Source organism: Perna viridis, chromosome 2, assembly GCF_037379345.1.
Source record: "Perna viridis isolate PV_CMFRI_1.1 ecotype Kerala chromosome 2, ASM3737934v1, whole genome shotgun sequence".
NCBI lineage: Eukaryota > Metazoa > Mollusca > Bivalvia > Mytilida > Mytilidae > Perna > Perna viridis.
In genome coordinates this window covers 62,848,298-62,868,291 of record NC_142446.1, presented here as the reverse complement: position 1 = coordinate 62,868,291, position 19,994 = coordinate 62,848,298, and the positions used below count along the sequence as shown (strand labels likewise).

The window sequence follows — 19,994 nt, the reverse complement described above, 5'->3', positions numbered from 1 at the left end:
TTTGTACAATCGAAACTTGACAAGACAGCATGCTTTGCAAATTAAAAAAAACCCAGTATCTTTGAAATATTTAAGGAATATTCTTGTTAACGTATTAAAATGCAGCACTTGTACCATCTATACCATACTGATTGAGCTAATCGAAATCTATGAATAAAAATCAATACTGATAAAGATCAACACTATTGATTCCTTCAGAAGAGTTTTGAAAGATGGCAATTCACATATATCCTAAAAATTTCGAATTTTTGATAGCCTTGTGCATTTGACAATAGCGCATTTTGCATTAAAGGTTATGTATTTTTGTAACAAGTGTAAGATTTTTTCAAAAGAGCGTAACTTAATGCTAAGGTGGTCTTTCCGTTAAATTAATATTTGAATTATTACCATAGAGAGACATTATTAGAACCAATAAAATATGGTAACTAATAAATACCTTTTCTATTGCCCTTTTTGGTCAGAATTTTGTCATTTTTGTTAAATTAGGATTTTCTCCTCTAATTCCGTTTGATTCACATTTCAGATGTGACAATCTTTGTAACATCATTCCACACTAAGGATGGCTATCATTATGGGTATCTACAAGTACTTGGTTATCTACATGTAAGAAAGACAATACTTTTGACAAGTTGAAAGAGTAATCAAGGGAACAAAGGTTATAGCGGTAATCAAAAGAATGTTATCCAGGGACAAAGACCAGACATGGAAAACAGATATACACAACAAAGAACATAAAGTAACTAAAATCATACATACAAAGTAACAAAAGTAAATGAGCAACTCGGACTCCACTAAAAACTAGGAGCATGGACCAAGTGCACCGTTAGGGTAAGCGTCCTCTGCTTTTCTAGAAACACCCGCCGAGTTGCTCATAAAAAGTCAAGTCCGGGGTAGAGAAACGAGGAAAGGAAAACTATGACCCGTTGAATAAATCAGTTTTCATGGTGCTGATGGATACACCATAACGATCCACGAGTTCATGATGACGACCATAAAACTTCTGTAGTGATGACTTCAATCTTGTAGCAACATAACCCTGTTCCAGAAGCCTATTCGTTAGAGTTCTAGCCCGATACAAAAAGTCTGCGTAGTTTCAGCAAGCTGTGGCATAACGTATGAGTTGTGATATGAACACTCCATACGCAGGAGCCGAAGGGATGTTGCCACAGATGAAAGGAAAGTTGACAATTCTGAATGAAAAGTCATCACGTTTGTCGTAATGTTTGGTCAATAGTTTTCCTTTACCATCGATTTCTAAGTGTAGGTCAAGATATGAAGCTGACCTCACAGTGTCTGTAGTATCCTTTATCTCAAGTTCTTTTGGGTAGATGCGATGTATCGAATTCCCGAAATTAGGATTGTTTAAAGATAATACGTCATCTATATGGCGGAAACTGAGATTAAAGGATCTAGCCAAACGATATTCTTTCTCTCTGATCAGATTAGCTATAAAGTCAGCCTCATAAGAGTGAAGGAATAGGTCAGCAAGTAAAGGAGCACAATTCGTTCCCATTGGAATGCCGACCGTTTGTTGAAAAACACGTCCACCACACTGGACAAATATGTTGTGAATTACAAATTCCAGCATTTTGTAAACATCTTCCTCTGTATATTTGGAAGATGATTTGGAATTATTTCTTACAAAGTATGAGGAATCTCTACCAAGAACTATATATTTGTATCTAGGTGTACCATCTTTTTTGGAAAAACAACGATGTATAATGTTTTAAAGTCGGGATTTTAACTGAGTATGGGGAATAGAAGTATACAGTGTTGAACAATCGTAGCTTTTAATGCTATTATATTCAGATAATAGTCTTGAACTTATTGTCGCCAGTAGATCTTTCGAATTTTTCAGGATCCACATTGAATTTATACCACTACGGGAGTAACAAGTTTTGTGGTAGGACTGTAGACCCTCTTTGACAGTTGTGAGTATAGAAGTTAAAAGTTTTGAAAGAGATTTGGTGGTACATTTTGCAGATCCAGCTATGAAACATTGTTTGTATGGATTCTTGTGAAGTTTTGGAATCCAGTACATAGACGGTAAATCACAATCATCGTCCTTGGTAGAGAGACCAAAAGAGGATAGAACAGATTTATGGTTTTCCACAATCTCTTCTTTAGAGAGAGTGGTAGCAGTATAGGTCTTATCACTGCTATTATTTTCTACGTCTACCTCTGATAATAAACATTGGATATAAAACATTTTGCAGACAAAAAACAATGTTGTTTTGGGCTTTGTCTGCTGGTACGACAACATACTTGTCATGTATAGTAGACAATGTTTTTGCTACATCGGGGTCTTTGAAAACTGATGTAGCCTTGGCACTCATTGACCTACTTAAAACTTTCATTCGTTTCAAAATTAAAGACCTCACGACCTTTAACCACTCTGAGAAAGAATCAATGTGTTCTTGTTATCGTGTTATCCATTTTCACAGTACTGTTTTGACAAATATGAGTTTACAATATACAAAAATAAAAATTTGTATAAAGTAGCATTTAATTGACCGGTTTGATATGAATACTTGAGTTAAATAAGATACATTTGAGGATCCGAACTGTGACTTTCTATGTGAGAGAATCTCCACAATAAGTCCCATGGGGGTCTGGGTGTTAAAAAGAACACGCCCGCAGCAATGCTAAGCTTGCCGTAAAAGGCGACTAAATAGTGCTTAGAATCCTGGACGGAGGCTAGGGCTCTCCCCAGAGAGCAGCTAGGTTGTGAGTCCTAGGTGGTGGATTTGGGTACCTCCCTAGAATGCAATATGCTAGGGTCGTTAGGCCATAATACTATCATCGCCTGAATATAGCTGAAATATTGGTGCTTGGGCGTAAAACACCAACAATCACTCTGTCAATCAATCTTCAAAATGAAAAGAGAGTCTCCAATTTGGACATTCTTATGCATATCAAACTATAAAATATAAAATATGAATTCATATTTGTTATTTATTTAAAACCGAGTAATTTGAGTTAAGAATTTGAACTTTGTAACATTCTAAATAAATTATTTATTTAGAAATTGTCATTTGAAGTTTTCACATATATTTGAATAATATAATTGCATTGTTCGGAGTTTAGAAATACGACATTCTTTTTAATTGGTTTAAGATGGCATTTCAAGAATATTTTTTACACTGTCAATGAATGTTTTAAGACAAACGTTATGAAATTAGGCATGATATATTTTAGTAAAAAATTTTCCCTCTTTTATTTTTTAAAAACTACATTTTTCAAAATTATAAACTATTACTGAATGACTCAAGACATAACTGTAGTAGAACATAATCTCTATTGATTGATTGGAATGCATTGAATAGTTAGTGCTGTCTTCGGTTACAATGTTTATTATTAAGGTAAGTGTTTTTTTAGCCATATCAGCTGTTTCTATCACTTGGCATCCGTCGTTGTCGTTTTTTTCAGTGGATTATAACCAAATTTTGTCATAAGCATTCTTAGTGTTTTTCTTTGAAAAATTTGTCAATAATAGATGGACCAAGACTAAAATATGGCCGTCATTCCTATTTTTAGACCACAGTTGTAGAGTCACCAATTTCTACAAAAATCTGAAAAAACTAAAAAAGCTATTGACAAATAATTTGGGCTTACCTTCTTCATCTTGAAGAGTTCTATATTGGATCAAAGCTTTCTTTCTGACGACTCCTTGTTATAGTTATTGCCCTTTAAAAGGGAAAAACTATGTTTTTTTTTTCTTTTGTTTTTCTTACAGTTTTCAGCCAATATCCCGAAACATTAATAGATATATCCAACTTTTAATTGATTGAACGATTCTTCTATTGATAAGACCTACAAAAATCTTAATGGGGCAAATTTGTAAGTCGACTGCTTGTAGAGTTATTGCTCTTGAAAGGAGAAAAATGTCTTCGTTTTTAGCCAATATCTGGTCAACTATAATAGAAAGAAAAAAAAATCTATGGATGAAATACACCTTATGAGTCTCAATTGCCTTAAAGTAAACATTTTGTCAGAGTTATTGCCCTTGAAATGCAAAGACATGGCTTTTGGAGTTAGTTATATATCAAAACTATGATAGATAAGAAAACACTATAAATTGATTAAATGATCCTTATGATACGGCCTTAAAATGTCTCTGTTGGTTTAAAGTTATTGGACGACTCAATGTGACAGTTATTGCCATTGAAGTGCGACAATTTAACAAGGTGAGCGATTCAGATTCTTTGGAGCCTCTTGTTTCTATTATACAAGTATCCTAATTTTAACAGTTTAAATAAAGACACAATCTTTTCTTGTCAATACCTATGTTCTTTTGTAAATCTTACTACAAAGGGTCAATTTTTTCATTTTTTACAGACATTGAAAATGTCTTTCTTCTAGTATTTAAGAATCCCCGATTTCAGAATATGTCACACTCTTAATCTTGTTTAATCTTACAAAAAACAAATACTATGCTAGCTTTTACAAAAATTGAGGTCACTATATGAATCAACTTAGATGTGTTATGTGTGCAAAAGTCCACATGTAATCAAGTTACTACTGAAAAACGCTGGGTTTCAGCGAACAAATCTAGGTCAATAGGTTCCATAGCACCGAATGTATGACAAGAAAAATTCATATAATTTTTTTTCAAATGAGCCATATTATGGTCTTATATACTAAATATGGTGAAAATCTGACACATTTGATTTCCCAGCTTTTACTGATTCCTTCGATGCTTACGGAGAATTACTCTTAATATTCATGCTGTGCTTGCAGAGGTGTAGTCTGAGAGTTCACCAAGAACACTAAATACAAATGTTATTCCAATGTATGTATGTATCATTTTTAAATAAATATCGCAATAACACACACTTACCACATAAAGGTACACGAAAAATGTCCCATCTTTTTATCCTACTTGTTATATAACACCATGGCGTTAATTCTGGATTAGAATTTGGTGTCCTGCAGTGGTTTAAAATCTCATTGTGTTGTCCACCAGCTGGAAAATCAGTCCTTAAGCTCCACATTCGACAATGATATCCGGATATTGTCACATTAAGTGTTCCATTATAATTTTTGTCTGTACTGGATGGTCGACAATCTTTATCTATCGATAAAATTAAAATCAATAGAAAATGAAGTACAATGAATCTGTCTAAAACAAACACATTTTGGACTTGTATATATATTTGTAAAGCATGGCGTTTGGCATACCAAGGTATAAAATAAATTTAAATTAGATACATTTGACACAATTTAAAATAAAATGTGTTTAACAAACCTCTCACAATTAGGAATTTAGTAGTCCCGTAACTACACTTAATAAGATACATCAGCCCCGTGCAGGTCAGAGTGGTGGCGGTGGAATGGGGTACCCCTATCGTGTTACATGCTGGGGTTGTTAGGCTATAATACGGAAAACCTGACCGCAAACTATATTGGTGCGCCGTGTTTGGAAAGATGCAACGTTCCTCGCACGTGAAAGAACCCTACTGTGGTATTCTCCCGGAGTAGGAACCATAGGGTTGCGCCACAGGAGGCTAAATTGCACGACCCTACCCACCTCTCCCTATTTCCAGTGGCAATCAAAATTTGTCGACCCATTATCCTTGTGTCCCATCCCAGTTTTCATTTCATCATCATTTCATGTTCATTTTTTCATCCACTTCATGATCATCGCCTGAATATAGCTTAAATATTGATGCTCGGGTGTTCTACCTCAACAATCAAGCAATCAATAAGATACATAATAATATTTTAGTAGATTTTTTTACTATTAAATTCAATATAAAAACATTCTGTTCAACAAGGAGTTTTTAGTTAATATACTTGAGCACTTGCGAAAAGCGCCAGACATGATACATGTGATAATCACATTTTACTCGGTTAATCGAAATTTGTAATATCATATTATTGTTTTTTTGTTTTTTTGTTTTTTTTGTTTTGTTTTTTTTTTTATTCATGGTAAATTATAACATGAATCGTGTATCTGAATTGTAAGTCTATTTAACATATGTTTTGTGTAAAAATTGTTCGGTAACAAATGAAAACCACGTAAAATGGAAACAAAGAGTACCGGTACCATATCCCAATCACATCAATAAATGTTTGTAAACTGAAGATTAATATCATATTCAATGCAATTTGGTTCATATGTTATGAGACTTTGGTGAAAAAGGTTCTGGCTTGTTTAATTTCAATATTGTAGAAAAACATATTTTCTAAATATGTTCTATGATACGTTTGTGTTCTGCCTGGAATGAAAATGGACATCTATAAAGATTGATACTAACAAAACATACAAACCATGTTAGGCTTTAGAATAAAGAAACACATGAAAAGAATATTTTTCTTGACAGACATTTTTAAATTTATGAATAAAATATACATCGAAATATTTTTAAAATCATTAAACTTACTACAAAATGGAACGACACAAAACTCCCAAGACGGCGCTTCATTCACATAGCACCATGGTCCAATGGATGATACAGGATCTTCAACAGGTGTTCGACAATAATTAATTGATCCATAAGTGGAATGGGTGGTATACCTCCATATACTACATGTTTTACCAGTAACAGTTTTGTTCCTTGTTCCATTGTACGTTCCCGTCCAGTCACTTGGGTAGGATTCTCATCCTCGATTCACTTGTAATGCGTATAAAACAAGCCAAAATAGATACGAATAGCATACAGATATATCCACGGAAAGAGAAATAAGTGATGAACATGTGGTAGAAAAATACTCTTGACAGCGGAGTTGTCTTAAAAAAAGTAACACTGCAATAAAGGAATAGCACTGAGCACCAAAATCTAGACACAACGAATAAAAAAATGAACCTAACAGAACCCAAAAGTACACGCTGAAAATCAAACAGCTCGAACCCAACTAAAACCGGGGAAAAATTTATGGATTACGAATGAATTTATGAAAGCAACTCCTGACTTGGTATTCATATGAAGTCTGGTGTAAAAAATGGTATTCCTGAAAAGACACTGCAATGGTCAGTCAAGTGATAGATAACAGAGTATAACTTATTCCTTTATTCTGTTTACAATTCAAACACATTAATCATGTAAAGATAGCAATGAAGGAGAATGAAAGCAAAATAAATAAATAAATAAATAAATAAATAATAATAATAATAATAAATAAAAGTAAAGATAAACATTAATATAAAAACACGCCATGATATTTTGCTGGACATTTGTAGAACTTTAAATATTAAGCACTGACAAAAAATGCAGGTAGTAAATAATTCCACCAATTTCTTTAGCCTCTACTTATATTGTCTTATGATAGCTTATCAAAGTAAATAACCATGCCCTTTTCACATCTTTATGAAGAAAGTAAGCAATCTTAGGGTTAATTTCAGATGAATAAATGTGTTGTTTTAAAGCCAAAAATGCACGTTTTAATGCAATGTTGGCGTTCAACTTAGTTTGAAAGTATCATTTTGTACGCATTACCAAAACCTTTTCAGTTGAGATCATTGCATCATACAAACAAAGTAACGACAATACCTACCAGAAATTGGACAAAGGAGCCACTATCACCATATAATACGAACACATAACGTACAGTCAGGACTAATACAGGGACGAGATTTAAGCATGATTGGAAACCTCACATTAAGATTTTTCATCATTAAAAAATCACGAGATAACTCGAAAACATATTGTCAAATGCTGTACGTACCATTATATATCTAAAAAGGATTAACGAAGTTTTTTTCCTTATAGATACTGGTTGTTCAAATTTTTCATGATTTTTTCAATCGACACTTGTTTAATGCTGCCTTCCGGTAGTTACATGTCAATGAATTCAGATATTAATAATAATAAAAAAAAATCGAGTAAGCATTTAGCCACATATAATCGTTTTTTTTCTAATAACAAAAACACATACTTCAATCAGATAAGTTTAGTGTCTTTTATACAAAATATTTTTAAAAGTAATAATCCTAAAACCAGGAAAACTGGAAGATTAGATACGAAGTCCGAAAGAATAAGGGATATATTCATACTTTGAAATATTTCTGTTATATCAACACTGTCATGCTGTTGGAATTCTCCAGTTCTTATTCACCTCAATAATCATTCTTATCGACCCATTCCTTAGGGTATGTCCCTGTATTGAAGTCTAAATCATTCTTGGATCTTTATATAATCACAAATAAAAAGAAATATTATGGTGTCTAACCTACAGCATGTGATGTGAATTCCAGTAAATGATGTTAATCTAAACAAATATCATAAATTTGCTACATAGTATATCAAAGGTATATTCCGAGTTTGTAATTTATAGGTCATATTAACAGATATATTCTAAAAAAAACAAAGACATGACTCAAAGTATAAATCATCCATGCCATGCTGGAATTATGAATCAAACGTTCAGTTTCCATTATCAATATGCATTTTTGGTCTTTACTGGAATGGTCAGGTTTAATGGTGACATTTAATACTGATTAGCAGTGTACTTGCCCTGTTAATTTTTGGGCAATAAAATATCGTTCAAGTTCAAAACATTGAACTCCGTGTAAAAATATAAGATGCTTCAGTATGAGTTAGAATAATTGATTCTATTTTACACGTTTCTTGTAAGAACTCTTTTGATTTTGTTGTTAATATCTATAAGTCAACACTCTTAATTTGAAACACTTGAAATATAAGTGAGAAGCGTTTATAACTATCGACTAGTTTCGACAAATGAAACAACATTTCAATTTTTTAATATAGAGATAATTTAAAATTTGAATAAGATTTCGTGACTGAACAACTTTTTTGTCATTTATCCTCGTAAGGTAGAATAACGTTTTCATGATATTGACAAAAGCAAAAATTTCCTTTCGACCTTTTTGTCCTTGAAGATACGTTTGAAACCAACGAGTGGGAATCATCGACAACATAATGCATAAAAAGGAAGAGCATATTTGGCAACATAACACACACACACACACACACACACACACACACACACACACACTTATTAACACAATTACAGCAGAATTCTGTATTAATTCCAATCTTCTAGAGGGGGAACACTTTCTGCTTCTTGATAAAACTTATGTTTCAGCACCTGCTGTTAAATGTAATTTTTTTGGCAAATGAAAATAATACAAGTTAAGGGCATCATTTGATAATTTGAGGATTCATTTTAAAAGGTTCTAGTCAAGTTAATCTGCGCCTCTAAGATTAAAAAGGAAAACCAGGATTTATCTCCAAATAATTAATTTAGACGGGAATGTTTTATGCGAAGGTACTTTTTGTTGAACATTACTTTCGAATCATCCAGGAGTTCAACATAATTGGCATCAAATTCTGTAAATTTTGAATAAGTCATTTAAGTATGTATATACAGATTATAATCTCTTTCCCTTTGTTGTAATGTTATGAAAGCAAGTTTTATTTTATAACTCTGAATGATACCTTCGCTAATCCACAATACTTTGATATAGGTCAAACGAAATCTTAATTCATGAAATATATTTCTGAATCCAACAGAGAATATATAGAAATACTATACAGTATTGAAATGTTTGAACATAAACCGTTTACAAAAGATATGAAAATTATATTATTTATATCTAAAATATCGATGTAATCGTCGTATCGTAGTATAAGTAAAAAAATGCATGCATATTTTATGTTTCATGTGTCTTCAACAATAATATTTAACACTGAAATTCTAGATTTCTCCTCGTCTAATTGGCGTCGAATGCCCATGAAATGATTCATAAACAGCTCGACAAGGTAAAATCTGTTTTCCATTTTTTATATGTTTTTGAAAGATTTATTCGTTTCATTTATTCCAATTACTTTTGCTTCATCCAACAGATGAATTGGTTGATTGATTGATTGTTGGGGTTTAACGCCGGAGCAGCAATATATCAGCTATATTCAGATGAATTGGAAGGAATAGTCTTTACTCCTAGTAGAAGATGCTGTTATATGCCTCCAATGATATAATGAAACTTCTTATTGTTTCTATGAATACATATGACTCCAGTGATATAATGTAACTTCTTATTGTTTCCATGAATACCCACACAAACCTTCAATTCATATCAAATACCAAAACAATCGTAATGCCAATGATCAATGTACACACACCACTGATTTGACGTCCATACAATACATGGACAGTTTATAATTTTACAAGTAATAAGAATATTTCTTTTAAATTTTACCTTGTTCCTTTGTTAATGTTCCAAGAAGAGATATTAAAATTATGATCATTTTAAGCAAATAAAACCTTCTACGGAACAACTTATAACATTCGTCGTCCAAACAGGGAAATGAATGGTTAATTTGATACCTGTTTTAGTTTTATCGTTTTTTGGTCGCTAATTGTTTAAACAGAACATCTTACAATTCACACAGTAGATGAAAAAGCTTTAAAATATTCAATTCTAGATAACGCCGTAATACGATAATACGGAATTAAATTATTAATGTTCGACTTGACTATAGACTATTATAAATTGTATCATTGGGGTTCAGGTCGTTAGTTCTTGATGTTCTTGATTTCTTCAGTGTGTTCCAACGTACTTATATTTTGTTGCAAATGTCATTTTTCAGAAACTCATATTATCAATTTCCCGCTTGAAGTACATTATATTTAAGTACCAGTCCATATAAAATTCAGACATTGCCTATGGTAAGTTGATTCATGGTGATCAAACACTGCTTATTCGGTCTACATATGCTGTATTTTTATGTGACAATAACCTTTTCTGTATATAGATCTGTACTTTTGAGAAAACTACACTTCAATCTAATTGAAATCAACCAAATCAAACCAATTCAAGAACGATAATTCTTGCAAAGTGTTTATTAAATGTACAATCTATATAAATTTTATCTCAAAAGCGCAACTCCAAATGTAAAACTAAGACTGATTATGTAATTTATAACGATTTCTGAACAAGAAATAAAACTGAAATTGGTGTATGTAAACATGCGTGAATCACCTCCTGTGTAATTATTATAAGGACTGCTACTTTATAATTGATACTTTTATGCAAACAAATCCTCTGCCTCAAATATATTATTAAAACAGCCATTACGCCAACCACAAAACCAAATATAATTTATAACGTGAAATATATACAAAAACAAGTACGATAAACATGCTATAAAAGTTTATTTTGATTGGATACAACCTTTCTGATTCAGTGGTTCTCTTTGAGCAATATAGGTTATTCTGTATAACATGACATTGCACTATGACGTCATTACGTCGATTGATCCGCACTCCGATTTGATTCGAATAATCCGAAACTAAAGAACGTTTTGAATACAAAACAATTATTAATGTTTTGACTGTACTGCATTAGAAATTAAATAATAAGGAATGTATCAAATTTTTGAACAGGTCATACTCAAAACCTGGTTTTGATCAGTTTACACTTTTGTTATTTCGTGTAACCTGTTCAGAAATAGTAAACATTCCTCGAATAACTCAACGAGGTACGCATGCTCGGCGATGAGCGTTATGGAATTTTTTGTTATGCGAAAAAATGGTTAAATGTAGTGAATGAAACCCATATTGTGTGAAGAGGTTCGTCGGACAATGTCGCTAGTAGCTATACACCAGATCCAAAGAAGAAAATATGCTTAAATGATTTGACTGTAAGATCAGTGTTATATTGTTTACAACTACGTGAGCAATTTTCACTTGTACACGTATTACACGTACACGTATTACATACCATGTGACGAGTCAATAAATAAAACATAAACAATAACAATAATAATATCGAACATTGCACAAACACACATGAACCCATCCGTAAACCGGTCTACTCCAGACTCGAGACTTCGTCGACATAGTAATCCCGCACTACATGATTATTTATCATGAATTCTCAAGGCTATATACCCCCAAGCCCAGTATATGCACAAACTGGTAGTTCCTTAAAAAATCAGCAATACTCGTCTCCGCCACCCATGGCTACAACCTATGCCTTACACCCTAGTGATATCACGAACATTGTGATGCAGTTGAAAACTGCTCTTCATGAGGAACTGTAAACTACCAAAACGAATATTATATAACAGGAGGTCGACATTGCTCTCAAAAACGTATTTCATACATATACTGAAGAAATCGATCAATTAAGAAACGAGACCATCAAACTTCGAGATAATCTTTCCAAAAGGAAAGTAGTATTTTTAGTACCTGTCTACTTTTACTTCACTGTTCTTTCTTAGAAGCCATTAAAGGTATGCTGCAAATTTTTTGAGAGTCTTTAAAGAATCCCCTATATGATAAAACAAGTTAAAGTTCATTTTAACAAACTTTAAAAAAGATTTGGACCTTGAAAACTGCTTAATTCAACGCAGAAAGTAATGGGACTTTTAATAGTGGTTTTACACCTAAAACAGGACTAACATTTTTGGATACGTTTTTGCTATAACTTTAGTTTCACTCTGTGAAATTCAAAAAAAATAAAATCGTTTCAAAAGAAAAATAAAAATCTTCAAATTGGTTTAAAGTTTTTGTTTTAGAAAATATCAAAAAATAAAGCGAAATCCTTGACAGTAGGAATTTTTTGCGACAAGAAAATGACGATAAAAAGGAGGACATGCCGATGAATAAAGTTCACGTCTGTCAAATAATGTTCACTTATTCTTAAAGCTTCTAGTAATAGGCACATTTTGACATAAAATTTATTTTGAGTCAGTAAAGGTGGGAAAACCTTGTCAAGACGGACTTATTCTGTTACGTGACTTTTGTCGTTTTTACATTTTGTTCATTTGATTTAAATTTAGTTTTTAGTTTTGTTTGTTTTTGTTTTTTTACTATTACGACAGTGTCAATTGTGTTTTAACTGTTGTGGGTTGGGGAGCATTACATTTGCGAAATTTTTGTAATAAAGGAATGTTACATTTGCAAACTTTTTGCTTCTACGATTGCGATCTTTTTTTAATACATGTGTAATCCTACTTTCATCCCTCGGGCCATAACATTGTAAAGATGCATATTTTCAGAAAGTTCGCAAATGTAATAAAAAAAGTTTTGTTACAAGTTAGTTAAAGTGACATGTTCTTTAAAAGATTAACTGAATAAACAGTGTCTGTTATATTAATTGTGTAATGTAATCGTTTGATGTACATTTGGGCTGTGTTTAGTACTATACCATGCTTTCTCAGGTTCAGAATCTGCACAAGATTTGTGTTTCTAAACACCACATCTCTTAACCCAATATTTTTAGTCACAACCTACTATGTCACCAAGACCATCGGCCTCACCACAATCGCTTTTCATTTCTACAGTTGCAGTTTTCAGTTGCAGTTTTTTTTATTATTTCATTTTAGCTACTCTCATATATCGTTTTCAGTATTGAGAACGAAGACTCTCCAGTAAAACCACGTATACATAATTCAACCGTGTTTGCAATTGCATATAAACCACAATTAATTGAATAAGAATGTTAATGAATTTCTGGGATTTTGACGAGAAGTCGTTTTTAGCTCACCTGGCCGAAGACCAGGTTAGTTTTTGCCATCACTTGGCGTCCGTCGTCGTTAAAAATTTTCAGAACTTTTCTTTTCTTACACTACTTGACCAATGGGAACCAAACTTGGTATGAATGTTTCTTGGGGTATCATGCATAAAAAAATTGACGAAGGGATTTTTGATCCGTCGCAAAACACGGCCGCCGTTACTAAAAATAGAACATAGGGGTCAGACAGTAGTTTATCGTTTATATATCTCCAAAACCATTAAGATTAGCCAAATTCTGACTGGATAAAAGTATTCAATCTGTGGCCAAATTTTGGGTTTAGTCCATTAAGTCTTGTTGGATTATTGTCCTTTTTGACGTTGTTTTTTTATTTGGCTATTTTTATTGTTATTTCTTTCAAAATTCCCCTTGACCAAGTAGGAGTGACATGATGAATATAGTTGGCCTTTTTCATGCAAAGTTTCATGCACATAGAAAACATGTTCTACATCTAATTGAATTATACAGTATTTACATGCAATGGCTTTCTAAAGATAGAAGAAAAGCCGTTAGTGTCGAGTTGTTTTTCGTTCTTTTTGATATACTGCATCTATTAAATCGTATTCGCTGCGTGTCGAAAAAATACATATGCGCGTATAAAGCAAGTTTCAAGTTCGGATTTCTATATACCCCGGTTTGTATCGGTTTCGTCCTATTTATAGTTCAATTACTACTCGTACTGGCAGGAATTGAACCAAACCCGGAACCTCCTCGGTTATCAACTAATGATTCTGGTAGTACATCAGATGATTCAAGTATGTCATTTCTACACTTGGACGTCCAAAATCTGTATCCAAAACTTGATCTTGATATGCTGACTTTGATATACCGCCCTTTACTGAGACATGGCTAAATACCAACCATCCTTAAAGCTTCAAAATTTTCAAAAATCATTCCGTAGAGAGAGAGGACTCCACACGAGTGGAGGAGGCGTTATTGTATACGTTGAAAATGATATCCATTCTACTAGACGACTGGACTTAGAATCCAAACGTTTGGAAGCTATGTGGGTTCAGCTCAAAATTAAGGTAAAGAAGGGAATATATGGTACTTTTTACTTACCGCCTAACTCTGGGCAAGATACGTGGAGTCTTGTCGATAATTGTTTCGAGACAGCGAGCGATAACCCAAGTACTAACTACGTTACACTTACCGGCGATTTCAATGACATTCAACAAAACCCAAACAACTCGAAGCTCAATGATATTTTATCACGTTATAATCTTAGTCAATTAATTGACGAGCCAACTAACTTTTCTGAACACTCTTCTTCGACTATCGATATTATTTTGACTAACAACGTGAATTTTGTTCTTTACACAACTGTAGGTCCACCACTATTGGACCAAGTCAGATATCATTGTCCTGCAGTGGGATTTATAAATTTTGGGAAAAGTATCAATAAAACATCTAAGCAAAAAGTTTGGTTATATAATCAAGGTGATTATTTAGAATACCGCAGGAAATTATCTCTCGTTGACTGGGATGTATTTTTTTCACACTAATGACATCAACAAGACAAAGATTGATATAACTGAATGTATTCTAGAAGCGTCTCAGGCAACAATACCTAGCCGGAACGTAACTATTCGCAAGGGCGAACCGCGGTGGCTTACAGTAATATTCGCCGATAAAAATAGGATCCATAAAAAGGCGAGACGTACAAACACTCCTGGCGATTGGGAAAAGTTTCGTACAATTCGCAGTGAAGTAACAGATCCTATTCGTAAATCTCGTAAATCTGCGATTATCAAAATAAACTGATTAATAACTTATCTGAGGTCAAATCTTCGTCTTGTTATTGGTGGAAGACATGCAATCTTATAACGGGCATGAAATCTTCCCACTCGGGTATTTATCCTTTAGTGAGAGATGATAACCTTAGTTTCGACAACTCGAAAAATCGAACATGTTCAATATTTTGCTTCACAGTTTGCATTAGATGATACTAATGCCACTTTACCAGAATTACCTCTTAACGGACCACAAAAAAAAAACATGGCAACATCATAATAACCGAACGCGATGTTAATGATGTACTATCTATATAAAACGCACCAAAAGCTTCCGGACCAAATTTGATTAATCCGCGTTTTTTTAAAGGAAGCTGCTCGCGAACTTACCTACAGTTATGTAAACTTTTTAACCTATCTTTGACATTAGGAACTTTCCCATCTTCTTGGAAAAGAGCAAACGTGATTCCGGTCTATCAGAAGGGAGCACCAAGTGATGTCAAGAACTATAGACCTATAGGATGACACTAGTATTTTTCTTATTGTTGATAATCCAGTGTTTTCGACCGAAAGGCTAAACTCTGATCTAGATGCTGTCCATAATTGGGCCCAAAGTTGGTTAGTTATGTTCAATCCCCAAAAAAGCCGAGGCTATGACGATTTTGCGTAAAATGATCAAACCTATGCATCCAGATAAACACTGTGCCTATACAAGAAGTTGTCAATCATAAACATATCGGCATCCCTATATCAAATAACGGGTCATAACATGATCACATACATTCGATCGTCGACAAGTCATATCGCCGTTTAAACATCCTTAGAAAATACAGATTTTGCTTGACAGGTTCTCACTAGACACCATCTATATGTGCTACATACGACCTATACTCCAATATGGAGATGTCGTGTGGGATAATAGCAATATAGGACTTATAAATAAAATCGAATCGGTTCAACTAGAGGCAGCTAGAATCGTGCCGGGTGGCACAAAACTAATGTCCCTGCAGAAGTTCTACAAAAAGACTGGTTGGAAACGCTAAGCCACTAGACGTTACACTCAGCTTAGACTCGAAACGTTTTCGTCTCTTCCCTTCCAGATTACTTTCGACGAATACACTCTATTTTTCGGCACTGCTGATCTTTCAGATGATCAAAACAAACTATTAGTTGTGCAAGTCCACATTGTTTAAAAAATATTTAATATTATTTGTATATTTAATATTGAATTAAATTATTCAATTTCTTTATTAACTTTTTTGTTTTTGTCTCCCTATTTTGTTCTTCTTTCCACAATTGTTGTTCATTTTATATTGTTAAATTTGGTATCCTCTGTATTCCATACTACTTTAACACTGTCCATTAACTTCTAGCAATTCATCGTTTTAGTAAATTCGTACACAGAGCATCAAACTATGATATAAGATATTATAATTGTCATACTGTATATGAAGATGGATTAATATATGCTTTGTTTATTTCCTCATCCATTGTGTATTATTGTACTGTGGAAAATTCAAACTGAAATGTATTTGACTGAATAAATATGTTTAAACTAACTGAACGAAGTAAACAAAAAATAAAATTAAACCAAAACAAATACAAAACAGAATAAAACAAAACAAAAATAAAACTAAAACTAAAACAAAAACAAAAACAAAGAAAAAAACAAAGAAAAAGAAAAAACCCACCAAAGACAAGTAAAATAAGACACAACAATGACCCAAGGCCTTAATATATTAATAACATGCATACCGGAGGGGAAGTTCATTATCCTGTCCATTGTTGCTTGTAGGTATTTGATGATTTTTACCGCTTTCACGGGTCAAAATCACACAGTATATCACGGCACATGCATTTGAATACACGTAACGCCCATGGTAACTTTATTGTATGTGAAATCAGAGTTTATGACATTCGGACGATCTTCCTCATACATAAATACTTGAATGCAAGAGATATAGCTCATTGATTTGTATTAAAAACAATGGGTGATTCGTGTACGTAAGGGATATGTCCGCTAGTCATTTGTCAAATTTCGTTCAATTATTTGATCCATTTAAAAATAGATAAAGACCTCCCGATCGTGTATTTCACATTTTGTTTCATCTTATATGAAAACAATGTAATGTAGAAGATAATGGATCAATCTAATATTAATAAAACAGGACTTTTTAAGGTACGAAAATGAGCAGTCCGTTCAAAGTATTTGTCTAAGAAACAAAAGTAAATTCTAGCTCACTATTAAAAAGAGTTGATGTTATATACTGGATGTTAAGGTATTGGAATACAAACACAAGCTTGATGCTGTAACATTTGTGAAGGCACATTTCAGTGAAATATGTAAAATTAGCATTAACTGCACTGTAAACATAAACAGTTGTACATTTGACGCAAATACAATTCCATTTCTGTAATATACGGTAGAGGGCATTAGAGTTATTCTTCTTTATAAGTCAAACACTCACATCTTCCCAGGATCGAAGATAAGATGATAGTAATTATATAGACACTGATAAAGTATACTTATCTATGAATGTGTTTATCTAGATATTGTATTTCTTAATAATATCGAAGTAACTTTTTTCGGTGTCTTAAAATAATAATATATTTAAAGAGTCACAGCTATTTTCTAGTTCTTATATAGATTAATTTCTGTTATTGTCAAGGGAGATGTTTCGTTATTACAATACTTTTAATTAATGGAGTATTTTTAACTCAATTTTTAACAAAAATATTAGTCAACTAAAATAAACAACATGGAGTTAATGCAAAGGACTGTGCAAAAAAAGTAGAACTTAGTTATTGTTGTAGCGTGTACATTTGCAATAAACCTTTAATCATATTACTTGATATCAAGCTAACCTCTCGTTACATCCGTAAAACGGGACTTTGTTGCAATTAACTAGGGAACCACGATAATCGAAAGCTGTAGAATATGTCTAGAGAAATTTCAGGTGAATATATTCATTTGTTCCAAAATCCATTGCACTTTGATGTTTCATGAAAACTGTATAAATCAGTGGAAAGCAATCTCATTAGAAAAAAAATCTGCATGTACCCTTTATGAAAGGCGAGATGGGTGTCGAGATATAAATTGTAGTCTCACAGTTAAAGCCCTCATATTGCAATTTTGCTAAAATATTTCATTTCTAAAGTTTAAATTCATTCATACTTTGTAACGATTAACTCGAGTAAATTTCGAGAGCAGAGACAATGCATTGTACTTAGATTTATATTCTTCCAATAGGCGACAGTATTTTACAATATATTGGTATTAAACCGCTTGTACTGTGTGATAATCCTTTTCAACATTTTAAAAATTATAATTTTATAGTTTAATTTTAGTTTAAAATATGATTCCATACGTAACTTATATGTTCAATGATACAATAATTTGAAGATAAACACATGCAATGGGATTAATGACATTAATGCAGTGAATAAGCTCTTTTATTACACTTGTATATAAATATCATGTTTATTGTACAACTAAAGGATAATTTAAATTGTTTTAAATATGACATTTATCCAAAAGGTTATTTACATTGAACCAATGTGGAAACACTAATATCAAACTGATGTAACGAGAAAATATTTTTTTCATACCAAACTAATGTCCCAAGTGAGGAATTTCTGTCCTGTCTGTATTTCGTTTTCTCTTTCAATTTACTTTCTGTTGCTAGAGTATATAGGGCAACCCTTTCGCTGTACATGTATAAAATGTTTTGAGGCCAGATTTAGCCTGTCCTGTGGTATGCGGGTTTCCTCGTCATTCATTGGATACCTATGGATGGCATTGATCTGACATCTGTCATCCTAGTGGGTTTGTTGTCTCCTAGACATATTCATCATATTCATTTTCGTTTTAATAACTTTTTAGTAATAGAAATAATCATTATGAAGTGATTCCAAATGTCAGTCAATATTATAACGTTGTAAGTAGAATTTCATGTAGAATTCATTAAAGCCTCAAACAAGATTTGACGCGCCATATATACTAAAATACATTATATATTCATAGTAAATGATTCTATCAATTTATTATTGATATTTCATAAAACTTGCTTTGAAACAGTGGTATTAATAGAAATGTACTAGTATTTTTTGCTATTTTTGTATACTCACAGGTATACCCACTGAAAATAAAACCTTGAAATATTTGCAACTGCAAACTGTTTACGGTATTACTATACTTGAACGATATTCTTCTACTACAAATTGCGGATGTCCATGCAGTGGCTGACATATACAAATGGTCATATTTTAGTGAACAAAAACTCAAAAAAAACGAATGTATGTTTGCAATTTACTGAAATGATAAAAAAGACAAAATTACATGTAAAATACTACAAACAATGTAATGATGGAAAACTACTCTTTGATCTCCTTTATCTGTTCATTATATGGTTGAAATGTTGGGGTATTTTACACATATATGCTTAGTCATCCACATTTCATAGAGAGTAAAATAATTCTTTTCCCTTTAACTATCATGGGTTAAACATTACATTTGAACAAACAATAGTGAGATGAAATTGCTCTACGTCGCCAGTATTGTTGGATCTGCTTAGTCTCTATATGAACCGTCTTTTAAAGTGTTTTAATTGAACGTGTTCTTCATTATCACCATCTTCGTAGACTTTACCCATAAACTGGTAAACTTCCTGGTTCATACTGATGTCCTACTGAAAAAAAAAAAAGCATTTTCGTCTAACAATGCACTTCTATAAATCACATAATAATTGTGTCAAGCCTTTAACGGACTGAGTAACAAT

The 19,994-nt window shown here is 32.6% G+C and overlaps 1 long non-coding RNA gene across 2 annotated transcripts in view; it reads right to left on the bottom strand.

The window, feature by feature from the left end:
- LOC148626397 (uncharacterized) overlaps positions 1-19,994 on the bottom strand; it is a 44,990-nt gene that overhangs the window by 7,264 nt on the left and 17,732 nt on the right. Inside the window, exons 2-6 of one of the 2 annotated variants that reach the window (XR_015920065.1) lie at positions 19,764-19,904; positions 6,387-6,617; positions 4,841-5,074; positions 3,616-3,687; positions 437-597 (exon numbers count right to left, since the gene is read on the bottom strand). This is a non-coding gene — a long non-coding RNA (uncharacterized LOC148626397). Of the gene's footprint in view, positions 1-436; positions 598-3,215; positions 3,573-3,615; positions 3,688-4,840; positions 5,075-6,386; positions 6,618-19,763; positions 19,905-19,994 lie in introns of those variants that run through there. The other variant, XR_015920066.1, reaches the window with a different exon arrangement.